Source organism: Canis aureus, chromosome 7 (genome assembly GCF_053574225.1).
Source record: "Canis aureus isolate CA01 chromosome 7, VMU_Caureus_v.1.0, whole genome shotgun sequence".
In the NCBI taxonomy this organism is placed as follows: Eukaryota; Metazoa; Chordata; class Mammalia; order Carnivora; family Canidae; genus Canis; species Canis aureus.
Window position 1 is genome coordinate 69375029 of NC_135617.1, and position 13713 is coordinate 69388741.

The 13713-nt window shown below is 49.4% G+C and overlaps 1 long non-coding RNA gene across 11 annotated transcripts in view; it reads right to left on the reverse strand.

Annotated features, from left to right (window-relative positions):
* Positions 1 to 10857: 10857 nt before the first annotated feature.
* Positions 10858 to 13713, reverse strand: part of LOC144317665 (uncharacterized) — a 33728-nt gene continuing 30872 nt past the window's right edge. For 5 of the 11 annotated variants that reach the window (XR_013383680.1, XR_013383677.1, XR_013383684.1 and 2 more), the window contains 2 exons: positions 13436 to 13562; positions 10862 to 12876 (listed from right to left, as the gene is read on the reverse strand). This is a non-coding gene — a long non-coding RNA (uncharacterized LOC144317665). Of the gene's footprint in view, positions 12877 to 13435; positions 13563 to 13713 lie in introns of all 11 variants that reach the window. The other 6 variants (XR_013383678.1, XR_013383681.1, XR_013383679.1 and 3 more) reach the window with 2 other exon arrangements.

Below are 13713 nucleotides of genomic sequence, written 5' to 3' on the forward strand. Positions count from 1 at the left end.
TATCCTCCTGGGAAGCAGGAAGGGAGCATCCCGGCAGTGATGGGGATTGATAGATCTAGACAGCATTCTTGTCTTGTTTTGCCTCCATCCCTCTAATTATGCCGGGGATTTTTCAGATCTTTTTACCCAATTCATGAGGATCACCGTTTGGCCCAGGTTTGCACTAGTGACTTCTGCAAAATGTCAGAACTTGTGCCAATTGCCCGAGCGTCGTGAATGCGGAATTTCTGGTGACTACACCCATCTCCATAAATGTAGTCAAATCCACGCTTCCATCCTGCTCCGCTTGATGGAGGCACCCTCAAAGTTCATTCCCACATGTATCCCTCATACCTTAGAAACACAAACTAGTGACTTCCTGCAGATCATTTTGGATATAACTTTTCCAGCCCCCTGATTCTACTTTGTTTCATCTGGACCACAGGGAGCCCAGATCCCCAGTATTCTGGGAAAAACTGAAGGATGTCACGAGGGAAGTCACAGGTTGGACAGTGAGCCACCTGGGGGCTTAGGGTCCTCCAAGTCCTCATAATCCTTCCAGATATCACCATTCCAATAGGATTTGAGTGCTTCCTGACCGTTGCCCGCCCTCCTGCAGAGGGAGACTGGTAAGGTTGGGAATTCAACTGTCACTCAGTGACTTCAGAATCAATCCGTAAGTTAGTCTTCTGCAATTTCAACTCCATGGCTATCCTCAATAAAAGATTCCTTCAGCACAGTCATCTTAATGGCCCTAAATTTTATTCTGTGCCTTGGGGCAAATGTTTTGATTTGAACCTGTCATTTTCTTGCTTTAAATTATCCAGTGTTAGGGACAAGCACCCAGCGTATGAGTTCAGCATTCCTCATCCTTTATGCACTGGCCATGGCAGCTGCCAGTTCTCTCACGTTCAGTTGGTACATGGTCCCGGGTGACTGGAGGGTAGAACATGATTAGCTGTTCACCACTGTGTCCCCTGGGTTAACCTCTTTTCTGTCCAATAATTTGAACCCGAGGCTTCCTGATTTGGGCCTTGGTGAGTTATGAAAACCAATTCTAAGTAGCTCATACATCCTCCAGGGGTTTTCATGAATCTCACTCCTGGTACTAATTTCTGAATCAGGATTATTTGGTTGCAAGCATCAAAAGTTGATTCTGAAAATGAGAAACAAGAGCAGGTGATTTATTGAAGAGGCAGCAAAGCAGGTCACAGAGCAGAAGGAAAAGCTAGACCACGGGTCTTGGGATGGATGGAAGCTGGGGCAGCTCTGGGGGTCTGAGGAGCATAGGTATTCTCTCTGGCGTACCGCCACGAGGTACCTCAGCTCATACCACCTTCCAACCTTGTGTCTCCATTAGAGATGCAGATTCTTGAGAGAGGTGCTGATTGGACTAGACTGGGTCATGGACCTAGCCCTATGGTGAGGGACACAGAGATGTGATTGGGCATCTCCCAGAAGCGACGCAGAGCCAGGGAAGCTGTGCCTCCACCTCCCCTGACCACCCAGAAGATGCTGAGCAGATAAAACCAGACTGATTCCAAAACTCCCTTTCAGTTCCGAGCCTTTGGCATTCTATCCCATCTTCTTATAGGGCTCCGCTCTTCTGCAGGCCTAGGCATAAATGTCACTACCCCCAGGAAGTTTCTGTGAGGTTCCACACCCAGGGTAAGTGACCCCCTAAGTGGTTCCATAGCATTTGTCATCCTGCATTGTCATTGTTTCTTTACTTGTCTTTTTCTCTCACGGGATTGTGAGTCAACAATAAAGGGGATTATGTTTGCCTTGCTTACAAATTATAACCAGAGAGGTGCCTGGGTGGCTCAGTTGGTTAAGCGTCTGCCTTTGGATTAAGTCATGATCCCAGGGTCCTGGGATGGAACTCCTAGTCAGGCTTCCAGCTCAGCGGTGTGTGTGTGTGTGTGTGTGTGTGTGTGTGTGTGTCTCCCTCTGCTTCCCCCCCCCCAGCTCTTGCTCCCTCTCTCTCTCAAATAAATAAATAAAATCTTTAAAAAACCCCAACAAGTTATAACCCTCAAATCGACAAAATTCATGGCACACAGTAGGACCTCAATAGCTATTCATTACATAAATAAATGGTGAAGAGCCAGCTCTTTCACTAACCAGCTGTGACCTCAGGGAAGGCCCCTTTGCTCTGGACTTGGGTTTCTTATTCATAAAACACGGAATAACAGCATGTCTTATTCCGGGACACTCTGATGGCAAGAAGTAGAAATCCACTCAAGCTAGCTCAACAAAGGGAGGGTGTATTATGCAGAACCGGGGGTGTCTCACAGAACCCGAGGGCTTCCTCAGGGGTTGGGCAATGTCAGGAATCAGCACAGACACAGACTTCATCTTACTGCTCATGGGCTGTGTGGTCTCACATCTGCCTCTCACTGTTCCAAGTTCTTGCTCCTCATCTCTGTTCATGGATGATGGGGCCTCTCCGGCCCACACGTCTCAGATCTTTCCAGCTCTCATGTCATGGGCTGGGTTCCCATGAGGCAGACTCTGAAATGGAGAAAGTGAGCTTGATGATAGCTTTTGGATGGCTCATTCACTATGTGGGCCGCAACCACTTGCTGCTGGTGAAACCTTGGGCAGGTCACTTAACTGTCCCAGCCTCAATGTCTCCATCAGTGAAATGGGGATAACTGTAATGCCCAAACCATTAGGTGAGTTCATAGCACCTGGTAGGTGGGAACCTCTCAACAAATGTCAGCCAGTATTATTACCCTGATGATCAATAGCTCTGATGGTGGCATCTGAAGCACTGTGGCACCATGTTGGGGGTGAGGCATCTATTACACTCTGTGCTCCCACATCCTGTGGGGTTCTGCCCCAGAAAGCACGGCTCACTGAGCTACAAGGGGTGTGACATGCTCCGCAGAGGCAGGTGGGGTCAGGATTTGGTTTCAATTTGAGATGTCTGAGGCCGGAGAGCCGAGCACCTGGGTGTGGGTGTGCCCCATCTTGGGAGCAGGGTGGCCAAAGTGGCCTCCAGCTTGGGAGATGGGGCAGCTCAGTGGGTGGGGTGGGAATGGCATGTGATAGGCTGGCTGCGCCCCCTAGGGCCAGCCGGAGTTCACTTCAATGAGTGAAATTTGGCCCTGGGCCCCCAACGCCTCATTTCTCTTCTTTACTGTTGGGGAATCAGAATAAGTTGATTGTGAGCAACTTCAATAAATTGATTCAATTTGGTGAACAAAAAAGGCAAAAGAGAGGGAAATATGTATTGCTTCTAGTCACAGGGCCAGTGGTTAATCTCAGCTTCCTAACCCCGTCCCGGTGGTGGCTTAAATAACCAAGCGGAGTGCCGGCGGGCTAAATGACCCCTCCTCTGAGCGATGGCTTTCCTGGGGAGCCAATGGCCAGTGTACCCTGATGCCCTTGGGGACCTGGGATGGTGTGTGGGCCAGGCCCCAAGATGGGCTCAGGGCATGCGCGCATCCCTCATGCCTGCAGACCCGTGCGCACACCCCTGCACACACACACACATACACACACAGAGGCATGTGTACCCTGCACACACACCCGCGCAGGTGCATACATTCTCACACACCTGTGAGCACACACACTGGATGATTCGGGAAGGAATACCTCCTACCCCAGCACTCTGCACATTCTCACATGCAGCTCCAGCCCAACATGCCTAGGCCTGAGAGGTTGGCCTGGCCCCTCACCACTCCTAGCCTCAGTTTCCCCATCGGTAATGTGGGCACTGGAAGAGGTAACTGGTAACTTGGTCACTGCCCGGGCCTTTGATCAAGGCTTGCCTGGGATTTCTTTTGCACCCCTTGCCGTCTCCTGGTGACTTCTCTGGCCCCTGCCCTGAGTTGCATCTGGTCTCAGACAAGGACCTGGTCGCTGATGGCCTGGCTGCACATGGCCTTGTCTTGTCCCAAGAGACTCGCAGCTTGAGCCTCTCTCCTCACCTATGAGAGTGGCAAAGAGCTCAGCTCTGGAGCCCCACTGCCTGCATCTATGTGAACCCCTGTGTGCCTCAGTTTCTCCATCTATTAACTAGAGCATCGCAGTTGGGTCTTGGGGTTGTCATGAGGGTCCAATGAGTGTATAAAGCACAGAGAACCGTGCCTGGCCTCGGTGAGCCCACACATGGTTAGCATTCTTGATGGCAGCAGCTGGGTACTGGGGAGAGGTGGCAAGGACATATTGATATTGGTGACAAGGCCCTCTCCCAACCCCTTGCGTCAGGATTTCTGGGTAGGACATTAGGATCGCTAAAAACTCTCCAGGGGACTCTCCGGGTGATGGTACTGTGCAGCAGGGCTGAGAGCCACCGTGTCAGACAATTACTGGGAGGGCAGCAGGTGTGGGTGGCACGCATAGCATAGCCCAATGGGGCTTCCTGGGAGTCCCCACAGAGCAGGGAAGCTTTCTGGAGGGAGGGGCAGGAAAGCTGAGGGATGAGGTTTAGGGAACCTCATCGGTGGTGGTGGTGGTGGTGGTGGTGGTGGTGGTGGTGGTGGTATGGCTGAGGTGGGAGGGCCCCCCCCCCCCCCCCCCCCCCCCCCCCCCGCCACCTACCTGCTGCCCCACGGGCTAGGATGCTGGCTCCTCCCAGCCGCCTCCACTCTTCCCCTCCTCTGTCTCCTGGGGCGCCTGCCCTCCAGCTGGCGCCCGCCTCGTTAATAAAGGCAGATTGCTGCTCAGCTCGTCCCCAGCACTCCTGACGGGGCCATTAATATTCCAGGGAAGATTAACTCCCCCTCTGTTCCCTCCTCTGCAGCCACTGGGCCCTGCCTGACAGATGAGGGCCTCTGGCTCAGGCAGAGATGACACCTGGAACCCAGCAGGGGGCTGCCTGAGATGACCTCTGGAGCCTGGGTGTTTTCCTGCCTCTCCCGGCCCTTCCAGGTTTCACCTGTGAAAGTGGGAGAGCATGAATGGGAGAGCCTGGAGAGGCTGCGTGGGGCTGTGTTCAGTCCTGGGACTCCGGATGGAATCTAAAGGGATCTTAATTCAGTCTTTTTTATTTGGCTCAAAGGATGCAAATGACCTACCTGCAGTCACATGGTAGGGGTGGAGTCCAGGACTCCTGATTTCAGTTCCGTTACCTTCATGTATCAGACCTTAGGGCCTGGGCAGGTGGGTGGCACCCCACACCTCCCTGGAGGCCTCCTGGCATGGGGCAGAGGTATGATAACGGTGCCCTCTGGGAGCTGCTGGCAAGGTAGGGACATCAGTAAGTCCTGCCCACCTCACCACGGGGCCTTCACCTGTACCTGCTGTACTCAGGGAGTGGGGGGTGGGTGGGAGCGTGGGCACGATGGGACCAGATGTGCTGCCCCAGGGGCCCTGGACCAGGCTCCTCCCTCAAAGTGATCTCTGGAAACTTCTTCCCTGCCTGGCAGTGGCCGGGGTGGGTCCGAAGGAGGCAGGAGCTTTGAAGGAGGAGAGTGGGAGGCAGCAGAAAAGGGAATCCAGTCCATAAAGACTCTAATTTAAGGACACACCCCTCCCCTGACTTCCATCTTTTCTCTGCCAGCCTCCAACTCCCAACCGTGTGCAGGCACATACACCACCTCCTCACTACACCTACCACACAGCACATGCCACATTAACCCCCCCCACATATATACACACAACACACAACACACACACCCACACAGGCCACAGGCACACTCAAGTGCACACAGCACCCATCCATTCCTGGGCTTTGAATTAACATGTAAATGCTGCTGATGCCGAAGTCTTGTGTCTGGTCTGGTGTCTCTCCAAGCTCCAGACCCTTAGCTGTGTGATAGAGTGGACTCCAGTGCACCACCTCCTGGTATTCACATCCTGTCTAGTCCCCTATTCTTGAACCTCGGTTGGTGGCAGAAGTGACTCTGCATGGCTTAGAAGGCTGGGGCATTGGAAGCCTCAGTGCCAGGACACTCCTTGGAATCCAGCCTCCACGCCACGAGGAACCCACAGCCCTTGCTGAGCTCCCAGCCCGCGCCACCTGCCAGCGTTCCAGCCTAGTCGAGCCTACAGATGACTCTTGCCCTAACCATCCCCTGATTGTAACCTCATGTGGGACCCTAAGCTAGAAATGCCTGGTGAGCCCAGAAAACCCATGAGACAGAAATCATGTAGGAAGCTACTGTTTGGAATAATTGGCAATCGATAATCAAACCCAAGATGAATTTGGATGAGACCTAAGGTAGAATAGCCTGGACTTTGAGGAATCCTGGCTGTTGGCATTTCTGTGGGTCATGTTGTAGGGCCACTGTTAGGGTAGGGCGAGCTCTCCTCCGAGGGGAGCCGACAGTCACTTGTCCTAGGCACAGTGGATCTGGGCAGAGGAAAGGAGGACATGGGATTAGGAGTAGATCCAACTGCAGATAACAGAAAATTCTCAAATGGCAGGTGGTCATGACGGAAGTATGTTTCTCTCTTACGTGATGTCCGGAGGTAGGTAGTTGTAATTTAGAATAAGAAATATATATTGTCTTTGTCCACTGTTCCTGGCATGAAGCTCCAAACGGTGTCTTTTGTTAGGTAATTGAGGTGACTTTTGGATCCCCCCAGCTTGGGCGCTGGTTGCCTGGAGAACCTACCATGTGATGGAAGGGTTGAACTTTCTGTCCCATCCCCCACCCCCGAACCCTGGGGAGGAGGGAGCTGGATTTCAGTCACCAAATGGCCAAGGATTTAATCAACCCCAGCTAGGTCATGAAGCCTCTGTATAAAAACCCCAAAAGGGGGCAACCCCCGTGGCGCAGCGGTTTAGCGCCGCCTGCAGCCCAGGGCGTGATTCTGGAGTCCCAGGATCCAGTCCCGCATAGGGCTCCCTGCATGGGGCCTGCTTCTCCCTCTGCCTGTGTCTCTGCCTGCCTCTCTCTCTCTCTCTGAATGAATAAATAAATAAATCTTAAAACAAACAAACAAACAAACAAAAGGATGGGGTCCAGAGAGCTTCCAGATTGCTGGCTATGCGGAGCTTCTGGGAGAACGGCGCACTTGGAGGGTATGGCAGCTTGAAGCCCCCTTCCCATACTTCGACATGTGTATCTCTTCCATCTGCCAGTTCCTGAGTTGTATCCTTTTAGAGTAAACTGGTGATCTAGTAAGTAAATGTTTCTCCGAGTTTCACGAGTTGCCGAAGCAACTTAATACAACCCAAGGAGGGGGTCATGTGAAGCTCTGATTTAATTGGTTGGAAGAACAGGTAATAGCCTGGACTTGTGATTGGCATCTGAAGTGGGAGAAATTTTGTGGGACTGAGCCCCTCACCTGTGGAATCTGATGATCTCTCCAGGTAGGCAGTTCTAGAATTAAGCTGGGTAGGCCACCCCGCTGGTGTTGGAGAATTGCTTGGCAATGTTGGGGAAAACACACACCCCATGTTGAAATTGGGTGCAGAATCCTTTAGCGGTTGAGGCTGATGTGGTGCTCCGGTATCAAGGGCCCAGGCTCCAAACTCCAGGGACGCCCTTCACATTATATTCTGTAATCTATTTGCCATAGAACACAATGTAAAGGGTGCCGCCACCTGGAGTTAAGCCATGCAGAGTATGCCAGACTGTTCCATTGCGTGCAGCTTCCATTCCCAGGGTCACCCCGCCTCGTGATCCAAGGTCACGGCTGGAGCCCCAGATATTACATCTGTATTCCAGCTGTTGAGAAGAATGATGAAGGCCACGTCTCCTCCCTGCTTGAAAATGACACTTTTCCTTATACCCCATTAGCCAGGCTTAATCACATGACCATATGCAACAGGAAGTAAGGCTATGCTGGATGGCAATGTGCCTAGCTCAATCAGGAGCTCAGGGAGGAGGAACGGTCGGCTCAGTCGGTTAAGTGTCTGCCTTCAGCTCAGGTCACGATCCGGGATCCTGGGACCCAGCCCTGCATCATCTGGGCTTCCTCTCACCAGGGGGTCTGCTTGTCTCTTTCCCTCTCCCTGGCTCTTGCTATCTCAAATAAAATCTTAAAAAAAAAAAAAAAAAAAAGCTCATAGAGGAGAGTGGATATTGGAGACACTAGCAGACTCTGTGGTAAGGGGAATCCTTGCTTTCTGGGTACAAGAATCACTTTGTCCCAGACCCCAGGTTTGGAGAGGTAGGGGTGAGAGGCCTGTGGCCACTTGGAGGGAAGCAGAGGGCAAGGCCAGGAGTACCGTGGGGAGCTGGCCTCGGAAGAGATCTTTTGCTGTGATCATGCGATAGAATTATTCCCCAAATCTTCAGGGACTTGTTGAAAGCCACACCTGGGACCCTCCAGAGAGGTGGGGAATCAGGGAAAACTTTTTCCCATGCTTGGAACAAGATGGATGAGGAAGGAGAGCAGCCCCTTCTTGGTCTGTGGCAGCAGGCATGTTGGTGCCAAGGCACCTGAGGGAGCACTCCCGAGGACACCCGAGTCCACGTCTCCCAGAAGCAGGATCCTCTCTTCTGGAAATCTGCCAGGAGGCCAGTTGGTGCTCTCCACAGGCCCCTCACACCCAAGTGTCCAGTAAAGCTCACTCCCCCTTGTTCCCACTCCAAGCCTGCTGTCTCCAGTCTTTGGTCTTCTGCTGTGTGTTCAGCCAGTCAGATGCCTGGAGACATGCTGGACTCCATCACACCCCTCCCAGTCCAGTTACCGGGCGGCCCCTCCACCCTCCTAACCTCTCCTCCCTCTGCCGCCACTGGGCTCTTGTCACCTTGCCAGGATCACTGCAGCCACCTCAGGATTTGTCCCTCCTCAGTCAGCCTGCTCTTACCTCGTTCTCTCCGACAGACTCCTTTCTGTACTTTTGCAGGTGAGTCAGTATACAAAATCTTCCCCAACGCCCCCAAGGGATCCAGCTCCTCTCTCCAGGTGGGCTTTCTCTTTCTCAGGCCCCAGGGCCTTCACAGGGGACACCAGTCCCATCTGCCATGCCAGGACGCTCCTCTACTCACTGCATGGCTGGCTCCTTGTCATCTGCTAGGTCTCAGCTTAAATGTCACTTTCCCACAGAATATAAGGTGGTGAGGCATTGGAAAACAGTGTGGCAGTTTTTTAAAAAGTGAAATTTACCACAGGACCCAGCAATTCCACTCCTAGGAATCTACCCAAGAGACACGAAGACATCCATCCACACAAGGCTTGCTGTGAAATGTTCGGAGCAGCTTTGTTCATAAAAGCCAAAAAATTGGAAGCAAATTACTTGTCCATCACTGGTGAATGGAGGAACAAAATGTGATCTACTCATACAGTCCAGTACCGTTCAGTAGTAAAAAGTTTTGTGAATGTGGATCTTCAAGACATGCTTAGTTGAAAGAAGCCAGACGAGGGACATCACATACCGTATGATTCCACTTATATGAAATTTCCATGAAAGGCAAATCTACAGAAACAGAGAGTAGATTAGTGGTTGCCAGGGATTGGATTAACTGTATATGCATTTAAAGAATCTTACTGGGTGATGAAAATGATCTAAAACTGGATTATGGTGATGGATGCACAACACAATTTACTAAATATTGAATTGTCCCTTTCAAATGAATGAATTTTGGATATATAAAATGTAACTCATTAGAGTGGTACTGGCACAAAAACAGACACATAGATCAGTGGAACAGAATAGAGAATCCAGAAGTGGACCCTGAACTTTATGGGCAACTAATATTCGATAAAGGAGGAAAGACTATCCACTGGAAGAAAGACAGTCTCTTCAATAAATGGTGCTGGGAAAATTGGACATCCACATGCAGAAGAATGAAACTAGACCACTCTCTTGCACCAGACACAAAGATAAACTCAAAATGGATGAAAGATCTAAATGTGAGACAAGAGTCCATCAAAATCCTAGAGAAGAACACAGGCAACACCCTTTTTGAACTCGGCCATAGTAACTTCTTGCAAGATACATCCACGAAGGCAAAAGAAACAAAAGCAAAAATGAACTATTGGGACTTCATCAAGATAAGAAGCTTTTGCACAGCAAAGGATACAGTCAACAAAACTCAAAGACAACCTACAGAATGGGAGAAGGTATTTGCAAATGACATATCAGATAAAGGGCTAGTTTCCAAGATCTATAAAGAACTTATCAAACTCAACACCAAAGAAACAAACAATCCAATCATGAAATGGGCAAAAGACATGCACAGAAAAAGATATTTTAAAGAGTTACTTTCTGGGACACCTGGGTGGCTCAGCGGTTGGGCGCCTGCCTTCAGCTCAGGTCTTGATCCTGGGATTCAGGATCGAGTCCTACATCGGGCTCCCTGTGAGGAGCCTGCTTCTCCCTCTGCCTATGTCCCTGCCTCTCTCTCTGTCTGTGTCTCTCATGAATAAATAAATAAATTAAAAAAAAAAAAAAGAGTTACTTTCCCAGAGTAGCTTTCCCGGATACCTGTTCCCTGCTAAATGCAGTGGTCCTCGCCATGTCTCATAGTCCTTTGTTTTGCCATGACAGCCCTTGTGTTGGGAGAAACTATACCTTTGTGAGGTGATTAGTTTCATGCCGACTTTCTCCTCTAGAATGGAGCCTCCATGGGGAAGGGCCTGGGTCTATTTTCTCTTAAGCAGCTAGAATTTACATACCAAATGTTCACCCAGTTAAAGTATACAATTCAGTAGTATAATTAATATATTCAGGGATAAGTACAATCATCATTGACTCAGGCAGCCCGGGTGGTTCAACGGTTTAGCGCAGCCTGCAGCCCAGGGCGTGATCCTGGAGACCCGGGATCGAGTCCCACGTTAGGCTCCCTGCGTGGAGCCTGCTTCTCCCTCTGCCTGTGTCTCTGCCTCTCTCTCTCCATGTTTCTCATTAGTAAATAAATAAAATCTTAAAAAAAAAAAAGACAATTATCATTGACTCCACTGACTGTGGAGTCAATCAATATTATTATTTTTAAGATTTTATTTATTTATTCATGAGAGACACAAAGAGGCAGAGACATAGAGGGAGAAGCAAGCCCCTCGCAGGGAGCCCAAGGAGGGGCTTGATCCTGGGACTGCGGGATCACGCCCTGAGCCAAAGGCAGACACTCAACCACTGAGCCACCCAGGCATCCCAACTGTAGAGTCAATTTTAGAACATTTTCGTCATTTTGAAAAGAACCATACCCATTAGCTATCACTCACTCTTTCCACCCCACCATCCCTCTACCTAAGCAACCACTAATCTTCTTTGTCTTTACAGATTTGCCAATTCTGGACATAATATGCAGTCTTTAGTGGTTGAATTCCTTTGCTTATTAGCATAACATTTTCAAGGTTCATCCATGTTGTAACAGTATATAATAGCATTTCATTCCTTTTTATGGCTGAATAATATTCCATTGTATGGCTATATCACATTTTGCTTATCCGTTCATTCATCAGTTAAGACAGTTGGGTTGTTTCCACCTTTGGCCATTATGAATAATGCGGCTATAAATATTTATGCACACATTTTTGTGTGGATATAGGTTTTCATTTCTCTTAGGTATATACCTAGGAGTAGAACAGCTAGGTCATATGGCAACTCTATGTTTAACTTTTTATGCCAGACTACTTTCAATGTGGATGTACCATTTTACATGGCCACCAGAAGAGTTTGAGGGGTCAGTTATCCCCATGCCCTCCCCAAAGTTTTTATCTGATTCTTTGATCATGGCTGTCCTACTGTCAAGTGCTGTCTCACAGTTTTTGTTTTTGTTTTTTTTAAGATTTATTTGAGAGAAAGAGCACGTACAGGTGTGTGTGGCACACCAAGGCGGGGAGGGGCGGAGGGAGAGAGAGAAACTCAAGCAGACTCTGAGCTGAGTGCAGAGCCTGACATGAGTCTCCATCTCATGACTGTGAAATCATGACCTGATATCACAACCTGAGTCGCAACCGAAAGTCAGGTGCTTAACCAACTGTGCCACCCAGGCGCCCCCATCTCATGGTTTTTATTTCCATTCCCGTATGACTAAGGCTGTCAAGCATCTTCTCCTGTGCTTATTGACCATTTGTATATCTCCCTCAGGGAAATATCTATTCAGATCTTTTGCCCACTTAAAAATCAGGTTGTCTTTTTACTATTGAGTGGTAAGGGTTCTTCTAGGGACAAGTCCCTTATCAGATATCCGATTTGCAAATATTTTCCATTCTTTAGGTTGTCTTTTTGCTTCCTTGATAGTGTTCTCTGAAACACACAAGTTTTTCACTTTCAAGAAGTCCAATTTACTTTTTCCTTTTGTTGCTTATGCTTTTGGTGTCATATCTAAGAATGCATTGCCAAATCTGAGGGTATAAAGATTTATCCCTATGTTTTCTTTCAAGAATTTTATAATTTTTGTTCTTTTTTTAAAGATTTTATTTGAGATTGAGAGACAGCACAAACAGAGGGAGCAGCAGAGGGAGAGGGAGCAGACTCCTCGCTGAGCAGGGAGCTCAATGTGGGGCTCCATCCCAAGACCCTGAGATCAGGACCTGAGCCAAAGGTAGACGGCCAACCACTGAGCCACCCAGGCGTCCTGAATTCTTTTTTTTTAATTGAAGAATAACTGGCATACAATATCCTCCTAGCTTTAGGTAGAAGTCATAGTGATTCAATATTGTTATATATTATAAAATGATCTCCACGGTAAGTCTAGTTACCGGTAAGTCTATCACCACACACTGTTTTTTTTGTTTGTTTGTTTGTTTGTTTTTTTAGACTTTATTTATTCATGAGAGACACACAGAGAGAGGCAGAGACATAGGCAGAGGGAGAAGTAGGCTCCATGCAGGGAGCCTGATACAGGACTCGATCCCGGGACTCCAGGATCACACCCTGGGCCAAAGGCACACGCTCAACCACTGAGCCACCCAGGCGTCCCCACCATACACTGTTGTGAATTCTGTTGCTTTTTGTCACCACCGCATTGCCTGAAACACTGCCTGTTGACATTATCTGTTGGATGTTCAGAGCCCAACCACCAAATGCCACCAGGAACACATCTGTAATCAAAAAAGTTAAGTTTAGTTGGCTTGCTGCAGGTAAAGGAGAACACACCCTACGGGATCTCCAGAGGATCTCAGAAGGAAGATTCTGAGAGTAAGTCCTCGTAAAGGGTTGAGGTTTGTGCTGAGTGATTTGAGGAGAGATTGGCAAAGCACAGGCAGGCTGGGATTGGGTGCCACAAGAAGTGGGGGCAACTCAGTGATGGGGATCTCTGTTTATATCTTAGAGGCAGGAAGATTAAAGTAGGGCCAGAGCTGTCACTGGTGGAGAAGCACCTTCACTCAGAGTGGCTGGGGTGGAGTGGCCTTATCTGTGTGCTCTTCTGAGCATGGTCTTTATTCCTCGCGGAACTTCTTGGTCTGTCAGCAGGGCTGTTTTCTATTTTCTGGGAGTCAACAAGCAGTCCCCATGCAGAACTAGAGGGTCAACAGCCAACCAAGGCAGAGCCCATGTATCCTATGACATCAACTCTCAGGCTTGCTTTTGGGGCCAACACAAGGACAAGGGGCAGGCACGGAAGGTGTGTACTAGCCAGGGTCTGAACCACTGACTCACCGTGTGGCTTGGCCCAGTCACTCCTTCCCTGAGGCTTGATTTCCTCATCTGTCATGCAGGGAGATGGGATGGACAGTGCCTGGCTCTCCTTCCAGTTCCTTATCTAGGATATAGCAGTCTTCTTATGCTATTTCAGAGAGAGGGAAGTCTTTGCTGATACACGTGCCTATTTCATCCCCCTTACCCCGAGACACACACACACACACACACACACACACACACATTCCCCTTCCTTCACTCTCTCCCTGCCCCCAAAACAGCTGACTCATCTGGCCTCA